Consider the following 18087-nt stretch of genomic DNA (forward strand, 5'->3'; position numbering starts at 1 on the left):
ACTTCACACGAACGCAATCCGTCTTTCCATTATTCTTATCAAAGTATCCAAAAGTATCTACAGTCGAAGCTTATTATAACGACATCGCAGGGGACCGTAGTTATAGAGAAAAGTCGCCATAGAGAATAGTTATTACAATAAAATATTTTTCAAGGTGCCGAAAAATGTCGCTATAGAGAGCTTTTGTCACTATAAAAGTTGTAGTTATAACGAGCTTCGACTGTACAAGACTTTGAGAAAGCCTTCCAACTAATCAATCAAGATTAGTCAACGCTTAATGCTCAATGAGCGACCTCCGGCAGTTTTTATTTGAAAAATAAATTTTCCTATAGTAAAATTCATACACATTTTGATCGGCTGGCGCTAAATTATAGTATAACCGATCGAGCTGAAATTTTGCACAGTTATTACACAACCCAAATGCAATCCAAAAAGTGGAATGGAGCGAGAATCTGATTTTTTTCCCATACTAATGTACACAGCGCATTAAGGCTAATAGGATCAATTTGAGCAAAAAGCTTTCCTTGGTTTGAATTAAACATAGTGTTTTAATTTGTAGTGTTGTTACTTAGACAGGATGCATCAAGTATACTTACCCGATTCTAGACATGACAACAATACAACATTTTGAATGCAATTGAATTAAAAAAGTGTTTACACCATGAAATCAAAAACAAATATCAACATGGTATATACCTATCCATTTCATAGTCACCAATTAAACACATTGGGAAAAGAGCCTGATTATTATATAGAATAATAGTTTCGATTGACACCAACATAACTTTAATATACATTGGTCCATAATGGTGACTTTGGGCCAATATTTTTACAGCAAATTAAAACCAGAATAATGAAAACAATGTGGTATTTGAATAATACATTATAAATAGCCACTGGATGGCCATGGATTAGTTTTTTGACACCCACACGACAATACGCACGTCAGTATTCATATTAGATGTTAAATTATCTGAGTTATGAATATAATCATTGAATCCGTATTATAATTCGCTCAAATGTTCGAAGCTTATTTCAAAATGTCCACTCTTCCAAAAGTTTTATGATGTAGGTCAATCTAAATTTGGCTTTTGTTGCAAACGAAAATTGTGAAAATAATACGAAATAAATTGTTGAAAACATTTGAACTCCCGTTTTTACTGAATAATCCGAGCAAAATTGGATTTTTAACAAATAAAATAAAAATAAAACTGTTTTCTTCAACTTTTTAATAAGCAGAACGCTTTGTTGAATGCGAAATAGGGCGATTAAGTATTGCAGTTTGATATTTCAATTTAAACCAACTAAACTGTATAACAAATAATATCAAGGATATCTCACGTCTTCTTCTGCAGTATATCATAAGGTATAAAATCTTTTTCAACTGTTTCAGATTAAAATAATTTAACTGCATTTATGCTCAACGCTGAAGGAAGCGGCAAATGATTGTCCTCATGATATTAAAGTTCATACAAAACTGTCAAATTAACATACAAAAAACATTATAAAAGTGAAAATTGCAGCGTTGTTGAATTTGTGTTGTAAAAAAAGCCAATTATACGCACGCACAAGCTGTCGGACTTGCAAAAGCATTGCAAACGGCCAGATGGATCTTCGTAGGTGCGAGCCGTGTCCAAAACGAACAACATAGGGTGCCGGTACCAATGGTTGTAATGTACCAGTAGATTGGACTATGGAATAAAACGAATATTTTTCGATAAAAACGACATGTGCTATTTTTGGTGGATAGATCGTCTCTAGTTTAGTCGATTTGCCAAATTTCAGCTTTTTATTTTATCAAAAAGTCATATAAATAATTAAGTTTATGCAAAACAAAATTGCTCCCTTGCACCAGTAGTAGCCGTCGTGTTCCAGTAGTGGATCAACGGATGGAAGCAGTTCTTAAAATGCATGTATAAAAATGAAGAAAAGCCCTAGAGATGATCTTTATGCTCCATTCGAATGATATTAATTGCTGTTCCGAGGGAAAAATGTTAATCCTATGTAAAAATTTACCATTTTGTTTAAAATTCCTTATATAATTCCCGAACGTCTACTACTGGAGCACTAGCGTAACTACTGGAACACGTGTACCAATAGTGGCTCAAGCGATTTTATGTTAAAAATATAGTTTTATCACTCTTTTTATATTTTTCCCATATAGTAAAAGTTGAAATCTTTCTGTTGACACCAAAATATCTCTGTTAAGGCTTTTCGTTATTTTGTTATGATTTTTTATAGCTTAGGTAGTCCACTAATGGCACCGGCACCCTAGCAAATAAAAAAAAAGTATCGCAATAGGTACGAATAATGCGAAAACCGCCATGGAATGATTGCGATCAAATGAGTAAACTCCCTCTCATTTTTTGAAAATTATCGGGCGGCGATTCTCCTGTATGCGATCTGTATGCAGCCGCTATCATGGCATGAATCAATCGGCTACGCTGTGTATCTTTGTTCATTTGCAAGAAGAGAAGAAAATGAATAAGTCAACCGAATGACACAATCCGTTCATTTATTGACTTGCCCATGCGCTGCTTCTCCTACCACCCGGTGCGAAGAGGGAAGGTGAAAAAGAGAATAATTATCGTTGGCTCTCGCTGATTCTCTCGCCGATCAACAACACTGAATTGAATTATTGAAAAAATAATGAATTTAAAACTAAGAAAATATGAAAAAATATGTTTTAACACCTTTTTTGTGGCAATGTTATATGACACCAACTTAAGTATTTATTATATGAAGAGTAGAGAAGAGAGCGAATGTAGTATTACGGACTAAATTGAAAAGATAACAATTCTATTGTAAGGAAACAAAATCATTGAATTCGTCGCCAAAAGAAAACTATGCATATTTTAATTCTAGAGCATTTCGTTCAGTGTAATCGTAAGTTTTGCGTTCGCTTTCAGCGCAAGTGATCGAAAACATCGAAATGAACACCAGAAAGTATGTGAACAACGAGAACGGATGCGGAATTCCTGGCCGTAATGAATGTAGAGCTTGCAAATGTGGGTACAGTGAGTACCTTCCGCAGAAATGGTGCAGAACAAATTATCCACGTGACGTTCTGTAGTCCTAACCTTATGAATACGTGTTGATGACGATTATACTCAAAGCGATCTTTATCGATTCGCTATAGTCCGATTCGCTATACAAACGCAAGTCCGACCAACGGGCGCTTATCAAGTGCAATTGATAGCGTTCAGAGACAAGCTTTGATTCGCTAGCCACGTTGAATATTTCGGTCTATTTTGCTCGAAGTAAGAGGAAGCATGGAGAAGAAAGCAATGAATACTACATGAATAGGTACCGTAAGGGAACGGCGAGAGAAATTGGATTAGATGTTGAAGAGGGCATACCATATGAAACAGTATTACTTGAAACGTCCTTCCTTGGCTAACGTCCCCTATGGGAACGACTTGAGTGTGTTTTTAGAATGACACTACCACGACAGCCTGTCTTGTCGCCAATTCCAGAAACGGTCGCATTGAATGGGTTTTTATTGATTTTCACAAATCTGAAGTCGCCGTCTTACCCTCTGATGAGCCATATCCGCCAAAATGTGTCAGTTGTTTATCCACAAATTTTGCTGATTTTGTACATGTAACAAGCAAACAGTAGACCATAATGAAACATAAGAAATAAATTTCATCGGATATACAACAGCTGAGAAATTAAAGTGGTGAAGAATTGTGAATTCCCAATAGTGTTCATGACAAAAGGGGGTTTTCAAGGTTCCCAAGTTAAAATAGGCTTCCATGTGCGTTCTAGGGGTCTGCAAACCACTTGGTAACCCATAGAAAACCTTTTAAATACCCATTTTCTTTAGCATCGCCCCTTGAGCACTGCATCTCTGGAACGTTTTGGAATTCTTTTTGGATGACTCTGGATATCCTAGATATCTTGTGGGAGCCTTTGGAAAAGGTCCGAGCAACTCTGAAACTACTTTGGACCGTTTTTGAATTTTTAAAATCAGCTTTAAAACCTCTCAGAATCCCTCAAAAGCTTCTTGGAATCCCATAGAAAGCCCTTAAAAATGCCTGCAAATATCAAAGTTCAAAAATTCTCGGTAGATTTTAAGAGCTTATCCCTGAGAAGCTCTGTAAATCTTACTTATAGAAACCTAAAGAATATAAATACCGCTAAAAACCATTATCCAAAACTTCGTAAAACAAACTCTCCTCCGTTGTACGAACAGATTCAATATACGATACAATTTGTACTAGAGTTTCAGCGTAGAAAATTTCAAAAATTTATATCGTTTATAGGCTTTGGCTAGAACCTGAACTAGACCCTTTTTAATTCCACGTAGCCGTTGGATATAAAAGTCTGTTTCCGATTTGATTCATGCGATAAGGAGGCACGACGTTTCGCATCAGGACGTTTCGCATAATTTTATGGACGTTTTGCATAATGGACGTTTGACATAAGCAGAATTATATGCTTTTTTGAAATTCTACCTATTCTTATATGGAACTGCTTTACGCAAAACAACCATTATACCAAACGTATTTGTGCGAAATGTCCTTATGCGAAACATCTTTACACGAAACTGGTGACCCTCATGCGATTCCTAAAGAAAAGTTCAATTTAATTCGTAACTAGGAAAACACTAGAGATATTACTTCGTTTAATTTTGTCATATACTGTGCAATGAATTTTGAGTATCGTTTCGTTTCGTATCGACATGAAAAAATACGTATCGCATACCTTTACATAGAGAACCCAGTAATTGCGACGTTAAGCACCCAATATCCTGTGTAACCCGAACGGAATTCCCATTATCTATTCTCTATCCCGACTGCACTAGTCCACACAACCGATCATTTGACTTAACCATGTGTGTATTTTGTTCTGATTGTTCCATTTCCCCAGTTGAAACAACCGATGTCGAAGCAATCGAAGACCACCAAGCAATACTGCACTGTCCACTTCTAGCGATGAATCGCGATAAAATCAACATGGTATTGTGGTTCCGAGACAACGCCAGCATCCCGCTGTATAGACAGGTAAGTTGCGGAGCAGGAAACGTGTTCTGGAAAGGAACGTGCCAACGAACGACGAAAGGAATCCCGGAAGCAACCGTGAACGAACCGGAATTCCTTGCATATTAGGTCCTGCGCCGGCCGTCGTTCATCCTGGCCATTCCTTTCCAAAGCGGTTCAGCAATTCGTTATGCTATGCTGTCACCGGCACCATCTGTCGGCCTGCCGACTGACACTCGTTCGGTGTTGTTTTACCTTCCATTTAGATTTAGACAAATCCACGTAATGAAGCCGCGGCCAACCGTCGCGAAACACTCGAATCAGTCTAAGTCTGAAAGCTCACTCGAAGTTAGTAGTGTGCATGGGCGTGGCCAGTATTTCCATCAGGGTCGAGCGACCTGAAAAGTTCTTTTAAGAATTTCATGCAAAACGATCATTATATTGAACATTAACTGAAGACGAAGAATGATAATTGAAATAAAATATAAGTTGGACGATTAAGCTCCTTAACAAACAGGTCGATTTTGATATTTTTCCGTCGGCCAGGGGAGGTGGCTACTCCCCTGGTAGTGTGTAATCAGACAACATTTCGTTCCGATGTTGGATGGTGACCTGTCATCTGGTCGCTGCACAACAGACGCGAGCTCGAATCTCTGCTCTGTGCAGCTGTGTTCTCTGGGTAGCATCTGCTGCCCGTTTTTGGAATGACTGTTGGATAATGCGCCGGAGAGAAATGTTAGCAATGCTTTCATTTCACGTCATAGCCGTGTCGTCGCCGTTTGCCGGATCTAATGTTATTGCATACCGCCGGATGCAGTAGTGATGGCGGGGAATTCTCTGCCAGAGTTGAAATATATTCGCCAGATATTTGACATTGGTGGAGTGCACCGGTGAGAATGTATAGCCAGCTAAAAACTTTGGACTTAAATTTTATCCGCAACAGCATCTTCAAAAAACGGTCTGGATTCCTTTTCCACGCGAAAGCTTATTCCAAGTACAAATACTTTTCTTTTTTGTCATTATTTCATTGCTATTAGCACTTGTCGACGTACTTTTTCAATCTTCTACTAATATCTTTTCACCACGAGACATACATGCAAAACTAGTTGTAAGCAAGAGTCGTATTTATCCTCCTTATCCATGGATCGCACCACCGACCAAAGGTGACTCCCAGATTGTTTTCCTCCCTCACTAATGAACACCCTTCCCGTAATGATTGTGGAGATACAAAGTAGAACAGTTGGTCGGCGATAAGTCAGAGTGGACCAAGTAACATTTTTTATATTTTGAGAAAAATGGTTTTAAAGTCGAAAGCTCTGTAATTTTTGAACTCGTTTAATTTTTGGTTCAGTATTTCTACACATCTTTGTTTTTCAAACAATATATTGTGGAAGGAAACTCATGAAAAATCATAATCCAAACCTCTGATAGAACGATATTTTTATGGACTATGTGTATTAGGTCCACTTTGACTGAACTAAAGACCACCGTTCAGTGAGTTGGTTCACTCTGACTGAACAATTTCTAGAAAAATAAAAATCATTTAATGCTTGCATGGTCAAACTGGGTGCATATCTCTGAGAAGCAGATTATCAAGACCCTTCGACAACAGCATCGTAAATTCTTCAATAATCCTTTTGTCAATACCGAAATCAGTGGCATTACGATAGCTTGAAAATTAAGATTTTGCAGGGTCAGGGCATTGAAGACCAGAAATATTCAAATATGTGTTCAGTCAGAGTGTACCAAGTGAAAATCTTTAGTACCGACCAAAATATACTGGTCCAATAAGCGGGGTCTAGCACATCCCATACATACACCATAGAACTACCATAAACTTTTATCTGACTCTGAAAATGACTCAGAAAATGCAATAATCAATCAGTTTATTGCTTTTCAAGACTTGGCCCGCTCTGCCTGCACAGAAATTGTTGCAATTTCTGACCACTCATCCAAATATGGTGAATGGTCACACGGTGCTCCCTTCTTCTTCTTTCTGGCGTTATGTCCCCACTGGGACAGAGCCTGCTTCTCAGCTGAGCACTTCCACAGTTATTAACTGAGAGCTTACTGTGCCAATTATCATTTTTGCATGTGTATATCGTGTGGCAAGTACGAAGATACTCTATGCCCTGGGAAGTCGAGAAAATTTCCAACCCGAAGAGATCCTCGACTCACGACCCTCAGCTTGGTCTTGCTGAATAGCTGCGCGTTTACCGCTACGGCTATCTGGGCCCTCTGATCGTTATTATCAGAAAAAAATCTCCATCTCATCTGTACTCACCAGTCGTTTTCGTTAACTAAGTTGCATGTCTGAGCAAAATTCTAAAACAATCGTAGGGCCCGTTTTGGAATTACGCCCTTTTGATTGTAGAAGATCACAAATTAAAAAGAAATCTGAGATATTTAGATTGGTTTTCATTGGTCGTGATTATCCGAAATGATGCACCATCCAAATTTGAATCAAAGCTGGTTTATATAGTTATTTGTAACATTTGGACGGATTTTTGCATGAAAATATAAACAAACTTTGAAGTTAAGCCCTTTTGAAGGTGTAACCATTAAAACACTTGTTCTCAGTATACTCATTAGGCATTGTAGTGCCAGTAAGCATGTTCAACTGTTTTCAATGGCACATTTCACTTACATGCCGCAAAAGACTTTCTCGGTTAACAGCTTTTTCATGGGCTCAAGCGCTATGAGGCATTATGGAGCTCATTTCATCATAAAACCAAATTATGTTTTATAGCACACAGAACAATATAATAGTTTGATGAACCTATGTACTCAAAATTCAAATTATTTTAGATCCAACTAGGGTAAATGATGGCTTCGGCACCCTGTGGGTATTTTCGGCAACACTAACTTATCGTCCTTGTTAGGATTTATCTACGGAACAAGGGTTACCTTCAATGTACTCAACATGTTTCTTGAACTATAATCTTCCATATAAATCAAATCCTTCACAAAAACATTATATAATATGGGTTTTATTATTAAATGAAATAAATGCTTACAAAATTATCGTCATTCGTGAGCTGCCGAATAGAACAACATAAGAACAGCTTAAGAAAAACTCACCACTTCGAAAGGTCCAATTCTCCGCTCCAATGCCATTTTTTTCACAAAATCTATGCACCGATCACTTATGCACAATTAAACTTTTGATTGGTCTATAAAGCACTCGAAAATACTTAATTTGTATGCTTCAAATTACAAGTTAAAATTAATGAACTTTGTTTTCCTCGGCAATCACTTTTTATTTCTGCACCAGGTTACCAGAAAACCATATTCAATTGCGGTGTATTTATTATTCACGATTTAAATTCACAGAAAAGATCGAACACAACTAATCAATATATTGGAATTAGGCAACAAAGCATGCATGGGTAATAATTGAGTCTTTCAATACCTTCCTTATTTGAAGATTGTAGCGCATAAACTTCAATATACTGAGAAACATATAAATTATACGTCTTTTAATAGGTTAACTATTTTGGCAACACTCATGTTGTTTTACAGGCAATCAGTGGATGATGTAATTGTGTCAAGCCAAAAGTGAGTAGATTTGAAAAGGGTCTATTCTGATTTTCTCATACACTGAGAATAATATGAACCTTAAAAATAACTGGCAAGGTTTGGATTTTGATCCGAATAAGATGATCGAATCATATTCGGAGAGTGCTATTCATAAACCAATCGTGGGACTTTGCAATCGGAATTTTTTTTAATAATACCATTCATTCTCTCGGTAATAACTTGGTGATAGAGCGTTCAAGAGCAGCAGCCTTTACAGACCAAAACCATATCGAGCCATTCAGCTTGTCAACGAATAGTTTAATTCACGGTGAAATTCTTGACCTTTCACATTAAAAAAAAATGAAAACAACTGTGCAAGTATCGTCGTTGGGTGTGAGATTTGGCCAAAAATGCGTAAGTCTTCATTTATTTTTAAATAAATTTCGCAATTTGACTTGATATGTTCGGTTAAATATGAGAATACGTTGCATGCTGAACAAATAATTGAAATTTTATTATTTTCCTTTAAATAGGAATCATTTGAAAATTTGCCCAAACTCACCCCTTCGATAAGGTGACATTGGACCAAACAAACTACACTCAGGAAAATGAACTATCGATAAACATAGGAACCCCTTATGAAAATTCGCCACAAGAAATCGGATTGAAGTTCATAAATTTACGTTATGGAACCGAAATTTGAAAACAAATATAGTTTTCGCGGTAACCTGGAATCGAACCAAGGACCTTGCAATCGATAGGCTCGTGCGCACACTCCTCGTCTATCGACGTCTTGATATGGGGTGATGCTAAAATAATACATAAAGCGTTCGTATTGCAATAATCGTTCCATCTCTCCAAAGGAAAAATGTATGAATTTCGATAGTCTTGCTCGCTGCGTGTAGAATTGATTCGCAATAAGAACATATCAAGATAATCGTGTCCTCTCAAGTTTTCTAGAGCTTTTCAATAAGCGAGAATATCTATGAAACTTCAAGAGTGACAATTTAAAAAGACCTTTTTCAAGATTTTTTCGATGATTTTTTAAAAACTAACAACATACTGGCGGCTCTTTATTGCTATCCCAATGTGTCGCTGGTTCTAAAATGTAAACATCCATACAATATTACGACCAAACAATGGTAAAAGCGTAATAAATTTTCTCGAAAACATCCATTTTAGGAATTTTGCTGATCAAATTGCCAACAGCACTTTGTAGTAGCACGTAGCAAATAACTGCTTTCAAACAATATTTTTCAAGCGCATTAATTGACTGCAATTTTGCGAATAATGATTTTCCCTTTTCTGCGTTAAGCCTTAAAACTGGTTCTGAACTTAGGTTGGTGGTTTCTCAATTTTACTCCCATTTGACAGTCGTCCTCCACCATTGAACGACATAAGTCATGAGTGTAGTTTGAATGGGGACGGATGGTGTGGATCAAGAGCGGGTTAAAAGGATAATATTGGAATTGTTAGATAATGCATTTCGCCGAAGTTGGATCTCTTCTCACTTCCGAAGTTAGGTATCTCGCATAAGATCTGAGAAAAAAAAACCATTTTCGGCGAGGAACCATTTCTAACTTTTTACCACGCCGACAATATTGCGGCGCTCATTTCAAATCCACATCCAGCGACGGCAGCAACGCGCAGACAATATTGTGCTCTGCAAGATAAATCCACGTAATACGATTATATGAAAATGTCGATATACCGTCGCAGTGATAATGAAAATCACCAAATGTTTCAGATTTACCAAATTTGAAACATTTGCGTCCTTGAAGAACGAAAAAATCCAAGCCTACTTGAATTTTGACGTTGTGTTTGAATTGCACGCATATCTTCTGTGCGTTACCGCCGCCGAAAATCCTTTGGAGTTTGACATTTCATTATTCATAATTGTTATTCCTTCCCGTGCAATTATCGCTTAGCTTCGCAATTTGCGTCTACCCTGGCCGCGCCCTTACGCGCAATGGATTACCTGCTTTGCTCTTGTCCACAGTTGATTAGCAGAAGTTTTCTCGTTTCATTTTGTTTGGGGAAAGGAATCTAACTACAAATTTTTCGTAAATAAAAGCATTAATCAAAAAAATATTTGGTAGGTGTGATAGTCATTACCATCAGGTACAACCGGCACCAAATTTTTTTTTTCGAAAATAGTTCCCAATTTTGAGAAACAATTCGTTATATGTTTTTCGCCATGCAAATATTTTTCGCGTTATCTTTTAGCGATTTTTTGCGCATAAGCACTAGGGTGCGACTTATTTTTCAAAAGTTCTCAAAACCAAAAATTCGTGTGCTGTTATGAATTAAAATAACATTAGAAGAGAAACCTCAAAGTTTGAGCCAAACATATTGAGATTTAGGTGTGGCGCAAGCGTCTTGAAGGTGAATTTTTCACGTTACAAAAATGGCCTTCAGTGGAGTAACCATAACAACATCAAATTTGTCCTAAATCGAAATAAGTCTTTGTTAAAAGTAGTTTCTCCTATTTTTTCTTCATTTTACTGAAAAAATCATATTTGTTTGACCATAACTTCATAAATACTCAACCGGTTTTATATATTTATATATGTTTTTGAAGCAAAAAATATTTTTTTACAAACTATTCATGCAACACATTTTTCTAAAAAATGATAATAATTTTCTTTGGATTATTTAAGTTTTTTTTGTCAAATATTACATTTTTCATATAAAACCTATGTTTATAAAGCATTTGGTTTAAATTGCAAGTTGAATAGTGCATATATTTTTTAACATGTGCAAATATATTATTGTTTCAAAATTGTTTAACAACTGTTGCTAAGTCCTTTTCAAAGATTTAACAAATGAGGAAAACCTGTTTTAGCTTAAAAAATATTGTTAAACTGACAAAAATAAAAAAAATAACTGGCGTTTTTCGTTAATAATCATGTTTTTGGGCGGTTTTTGTTGAATAACTTGGTCAAAACAGTGAAATGTGGCGTATGAAAGGTTGAACAAAATTAAATAAGCTTCAAAACTATGCACAAAGATTTGAAATCGTTTGAGTATTCATGAAGTTATAGTCAAACAAAGATATTTTTTTAGTAAAATGAGAAAAAAAAATTGGAGTAAACTACTTTTTATTGAAACTAGTTTTGATTTTACACATGTTTGATGTTCTACAAAGTTTTCAAAAAAATAATGTTCAAGGTAATGGTGCTGAAATTACCGTAGCTATGGTGACTTCACTGAAGGCCATTTTATATAACTTGAAAATTCATCTTCAAGACGCTTGCGCCACCTCTAAATCTTAATATTTTTGGCTCAAACTTTGAGGTTCCTCTACTAATATGATTCGAATTCATAAGAGTACACGAATTTTTGGTTTTGAGAACTTTTGAAAAATAAGCCGCAGACAGTAGCGCATGTGCGAGTAGCGAATAGGAACATGCGTATAACCCATTCAAACACCACTCTGAAATTCAAGTAATCCGATAATCGCGTTCCGTGGATTTTTCTTGCAGAGCACAATATTATGAATCAATTAACCATGACATCACGCTGCAACTTCTAGGTTGGATTCGTACCTGCTGCAAGTTTATAACCATGACATGGCAATTTATACAGCCAAAATTCTGCCATAGTGAGATTAAATACAAAACATATTAAATAAAATAAATGAAAACGAAATTAGGCAGCGTCCATTTATGACATAACGTTAAAATGTACAATTTTCGACCATTCCCCCTCCACAATGGTCTTTGCATGAAAAAAAAATGAATTTTGTGTTTGAGCCGCAACGTTTGAGCCTACTCCCCCTCCCCTTAAAGCGTTACGTAATTTGTGGACGGCGCCTTAGTCTGCATAAATTTAGTGGCGTTGTGTATTCAATTTGACTCTCCGCTATTATATTTTAACTGCAATTAATTTTTTTCAGTGTAGCCTGTATTTTTCTGCATTGGCCCTTTCAACGAGTAGAACATAATGAGTGACGTTTAATTTCAGAAATTGTCAACAAATACGAAATGTTACCAATACATAATCTAGTTTTAGCGCAGTTTTGGATTGCCGAAGTGAACATTTTTGTTGCCGACAATAGTAATTGCATTGTCGATAAAATAACAAGTGCCTCGTGACTTTGGTGAGGAAAAATATAAGATTAAGAGAACAAAATAGTGTTTTATGTATAATAATTAATAAATGAAGAGTGCTCAAGTGTAGTTCAGGTGTCTCCTGCTAATTGTTATGCTCTATTGTTGCGTAAAATTGCCTTCCTATAAGTTCAGCTGCTTAGGCTGCCGACAATACGTAAGTTCCCCTATTGTTGTATATCGAAGCGAAACTATGCGTTATAGAATACATTCGGACTTGATTTTTTCGTTATGGGTAGCAGTGTATCGAATAAAATGAAAATAACGACGTAGAAAGTAGCGATATAAAATGAAAGAAAATAATACAAAGTGTAGAACATTCGTTATTACATGTTTTGATGGAACTAAAAATCATAACATTTTCAGAGCTTTGTATTGAATATTTGTCTTCGTCAGCTTGGAAAAGTTTGTGAAGCTCCCAAATCATGATTGGTTGTCTTTACTGGTTATAGCAGCTGATGAGTCTTCACAGGCACAGTTAGCGATCGAGAAAAATGATAGTCTACATAGAAATCATCAGTTTGTGTAGAATTCAGCCGGTAACCATCAGGGCCAGAGAACAATAGCTATTCAGCAAAATCAAGCTGAGGGTTATGGGTTCAAATCCCATGAATCAAGAAGCTTTTTGGGTTCGCTCATAAGCATAGCATAGCATAACATATTCTTACTGTACATGTCAATGGTATGTAGTCCGTGATTGATCGGAACTGGTACAAATAGAACCACTATGGCCATAACTGGTACACTTTCCCTATTGATCAAAAACGGCGCCTGCAATATACTCACAGTCAGTATCAGGCGGTACAATGAACGTCAGGACTTTAAATGAACCTGGACGAGTGAACCTTGTTCGTGCAAAAAGTTGGCGTCTGCGTGGCTGCTATTCAGGAAGTGCGGTGGCTAAGATCTGGACTACGTGAATTCTGAGCAGTTGACCCCGTCGCTAACACCGCATTCAATTATAACATCTACCACAGCGGTTGCGATAAAGCCGAACACGGAGTCGGCTTTATAGTGATCGGAGAGCAGATGAAGCGCGTTATTTGGTGGAAGCCGATCAAGGAGCGGATCTGCGTGTTGAGGATTCGGAGCAAGTTCTTCAACTACAGCCGACAAACATCAAACCCGATGACGTGAAGGATGGGTTTTACAAATGTTTCGAAAAGACCTATGAAGAATGCTCAAAACACGACGTGAAAATTGTCATCGGTGACGCTAATGCGCAGGTCGGAAAAGAAAACTTTTTCCGCCCTATCATTGGAACGGAGAGCCTCACTCCGTAACCAACGTTAACGGCCTATTTTTGGTGAACTTTGATGCACCTACTTTACTGGCAAGGATATCCGTAAGCACACCTGATGACGCTGAGGCCTTCCTTAGCCGAGTGGTTAGAGTCCGCGGCTACAAAGCAAAGCCAACTCCTGTTAGCAGAAGGTGTAACAGCGGAGTATACCCCATTAGGCATAAAGACGTTAGGCATAAAGACGTTAGGCCTAAGGACGTTAGGCATAATGGATGTTAGGCATAAAGACATTAGGCATAATGGACGTTAGGCATAAAATACGTTAGGCATAATGGACGTTTGGCATAAAATAAAATGCTGACAAACGTTTTAAAGAGAAAAAAAAACTGCGACCAAATAAATCATTGTTTACAAAAAGAACATTTTTATTAATACATTTCAAAGCTATTTTATTGCATATCTCAGCATCGAAGCAGACTTCAGTATTTGAGCAACAGATACACAGTATCTACTTGGAACTAAGATTAGTAGCGATTGCAGTCAAGTAATCCGGTAGTAAATAATTAACATAATTTTGAACTATATCTAATATCCTTGCTTCCTTAATTGCATCTTCTTGCTTCTTTTGTTGGACAGATGAACCTGATTGTATCCCAGCAATCAAACCTGCAGAATATCTGATTTCTCTTTTTATTTCTTCCAAAATCCTAACTACACCCACATGTTTTGCTCCAACTATCTTAGTCCAGCGGTTATGCCAACTCTCAGCCTGATTGCTGGTTCGAGAAACCTTATCCAGCACATTAGCATACACTGACCAGAAAGTCGGCGGAAACAGTGGGGCAATTTTTGCAGCTTTCTTTCCTCGACTGGACCTTTTCATTCGACCACAGATGTACGTTTCTTCGACGTAAGAAAGGAATGCTGCCATATTTTCGGGCGCTTGCTGCTTCACTGTCTCAAAGGCAGCGGCGATGTCGTCAGGAGGTAAGAACGCTAATTCTTGTACTTTTTTGAACGTTAAGTACACTGATGCATCCTGGCCGAACTCGTTCAACATTTTATTCTGCTGTATAAACTTGAAGAGGTTTTTGCTCCAATGGAAGAAGCATCCAGAATGTTTGGCATCAGGAAACTCAGCTTGTACTGAGTTGATCAGAGCCTTCTCGAAGTCTGTGATGACATATTCTGGCTCCAAATCTATGTCGAGTGCATCTAAAACGAATAATGGTCAGAAATCAGGTTTTATTACATTTTTGAGAAAAGGATAGTTGTTATACGGATTACTTTAACAAATACGAAAAATAAATGATCTTAGAAATAACTAATCAAAATAAAAAACTGTTTTGAAACAACGTTTTTTTTCTAGTAAAAAGTTGTGTTAATATTGACTGCAGTACAAGTAATCAAACAGAATATTTATTAATTTGAATGTAAATTTCAATAATTTAAATCAAAGTGAGATAAATGTTTTGCTATCTAACTAGCAACATACCTGCTGCTTCTATAATTGCCTCCCATACTTTCCGGTACAACGATTCTGTTTTAGTTGTCATTAGAACGTAAATGAGCGGGACTGTTTGTTGATGTGTAGGAGCGATACTTCCATGAACGGTAACGAGTTGCCGGAACAAAGAAGGTACTGTCGCAAACGTGCCATCTGCAACCCAATATTTTGCATGTCCCAATCGCCGTAAGTTCTCATGAGTTCCAAAAATTATTGCCCTTTCATGATTCTCAACGACATCTGCAATCAACATACGATCGCCATTATTGTCCGTTTGGTACTCATTCGGTACAACAAAGTCGTCCAAGCTAGTAGGATTAGGTACTGGCTTTGTTCTCGATCTAACTCTCTCCACAATTTTTCGACGAGCTCCTTCGGACATTTGGCCTTGCACTTCAGATGGATAATCTGATAACGTTTCTTGAATGGCTTTGGCCACTCCTCCATTATCCGATTCAGAACGTCTCTTCAGCTTATCTCGGAACTGCATCACTTGACTGCTAATTGGGTTGGGTTGATGGTTATGCTCAGAGATTCCCAGAATTTTATGCTGACCATTCACGATTGTCGATCTTGCCCTGGCCGCACATTTATTATTACTCCCGGCAGCATGGCAGCGTACGCGACATTCCCAATAATAAATGTTGTTCTCGACCTTGAATGGATCAACGTAACAAATGATGCATTGTAATATTACCTCAACTTGTATTTACTATACAAACCATTTTACGATTGCAGTGAAAAACGTAGCCAGCAATCGCCAGCATATCGTTTCCACGTGACGATTTGATTAGCTCAACTTTGACGTTTGCCATTTTCACTATACTGGCGATCAACTTTACCACTGAACACTTGACTGATAACTGAAGTTATTCTGAGGTCACCAGCCTGTTTTATCAATCTCATTGGAAGCATATTGTGCGTCGAAATAATAAACACAATGTTGTATTGTATTGTTGTAGTCTAGGTGAGTGTATGCATTAACCTTGGTGATTGTACATGTATTGTTAACTGGCTATTCTGTTTCCCATTGTGCTTCACACAACTATTGTTATCTTGCTACACAATCGTTGTATAATTTCTCCTAGTGGTTCAGTTATAGCAGCAAAGCTGAGACAAAGCACTGTTAGTTGAACAATTATATCTGTTCTGGACGCTAAATATTAGGTACGCTGCACACATGTTAACCAGTGGAATGAACTTCAGCTTATTTGTACCAACATGTATCTAGTTCCAACGTTCAACGTAATTTAAAATGGTGGAGACGCCAAGTTGTTCAATACATAAATAATGCAAGTTTGAATATGCGGATGGGGTATGAAGAAAATCTGGCCAAAATACTACATCATTTATGTCTGTTCTCTTGCTTCTTATCCAATCAACCCATACTCCCAAGACGATCCGGGATTCCCGTGTTTCTTTTCACATCTCGTTCGTGTTTCGTTTTTGATAAAATCATAAGCAGCTCTAATGTCAAAAATTTCTATCACAGAATAACTCTGAAGAACAGCGTTCAAATCAAAGAAGGGAAAATTCACTATTAAAATATTAGCAGCGCTTATGCCAATAATTATGATGCCACTATAACTATAAAGAACCGCCTTTCATTAAAGAAGGGAAAATATGTGATAAAAATATATTAAGTATACTCTATATAATTTCTACATCAATATAACTTGAAAACTGCAAATTGAAAATCTTTTTCATAAGCATCATTCAATGAATAATCATAAAAATGGTTTCACTTTGTTTTTATTTAGCAACTGACTCTCATAGTTTTAGCCGATCGATGTCTATTTTTTATGTGAGAATTATGCCTATCGTCTATTATGCCTATCGTCCATTATGCCAATCGTCCATTATGCCAATCGTCCATTATGCCTATCGTATTTATGCCTATCGTACTTATGCCTAACGTCCTTATGCCTAACGTATTTATGCCTAACGTCGTGGACCCGTAACAGCGGACTACCATCAAAAGCTCGACGAGCGGATTAGCGAAATCATCAAGAGCATCAACCTCAGCGATCTGTGGGAGTCAGTCCACGGAGCGATGAGCATGCTGCTCAACAAAGACCAAGAAACGGACGTAAAAGATCGTGGCTAGAAGCCGCATATTTGTGTCAGGTACCCGTCAGAGTAGAGAGCGGTACAAGAAAGCAAGGGCATCCGAAAAACTGATCCATCGCAGAAAGAAAAAGAAGCATGAAGAGGCAGTAACTGCTCAGGCGCAAGAAGCTATGAAACCTAACGACATGCGACGATTCTGCGAATCTGTCAATGATGTACGGAGATAAACAACGCCGTTTCCTGCCATGTGCAATGGCCGCGAAGCTAACATTCTGACGGATATGACAATGATGGAAAGAGTATTTCGAGGTTTTTTTGAACGGTGATAACGGAAGTGGATCTAGTAACATAATTCGAATCAATGACGATGGAGAGGCTGTGGAACGTCCAACACTAGATGAGGTAAAGAAAGCTATTAATGGGCTTAACAGCAACAAAGCTACTGGGAAGGACGTGCTCCCGGCCGAACTTCTCAAACACGGAAGTGAGCTGCTGCAAGAACTTCTTCAACGTATCTTTTCGAGGATACGGGAGGAAGAACAAATGCCTACTAGTTGGTTGGACGGTCTCATTCGCCCTTTTTACAAGAAAGGGCATCGACTGGAGTGCGCCAATTACCGAGCGATAACACTCCTTAATTCGACGTACAAA

The 18087-nt window shown here is 37.5% G+C and overlaps 1 long non-coding RNA gene across 3 annotated transcripts in view; it reads left to right on the forward strand.

Moving 5' to 3' along the window:
* Positions 1-18087, forward strand: part of LOC110676796 — a 162515-nt gene that overhangs the window by 133910 nt on the left and 10518 nt on the right. For 2 of the 3 annotated variants that reach the window (XR_002500727.1, XR_002500728.1), the window contains exon 3: positions 4876-5009. This is a non-coding gene — a long non-coding RNA (uncharacterized LOC110676796). Of the gene's footprint in view, positions 1-4705; positions 5010-18087 lie in introns of those variants that run through there. The other variant, XR_002500726.1, reaches the window with a different exon arrangement.

Source organism: Aedes aegypti, chromosome 2 (assembly GCF_002204515.2).
Source record: "Aedes aegypti strain LVP_AGWG chromosome 2, AaegL5.0 Primary Assembly, whole genome shotgun sequence".
In the NCBI taxonomy this organism is placed as follows: domain Eukaryota; kingdom Metazoa; phylum Arthropoda; class Insecta; order Diptera; family Culicidae; genus Aedes; species Aedes aegypti.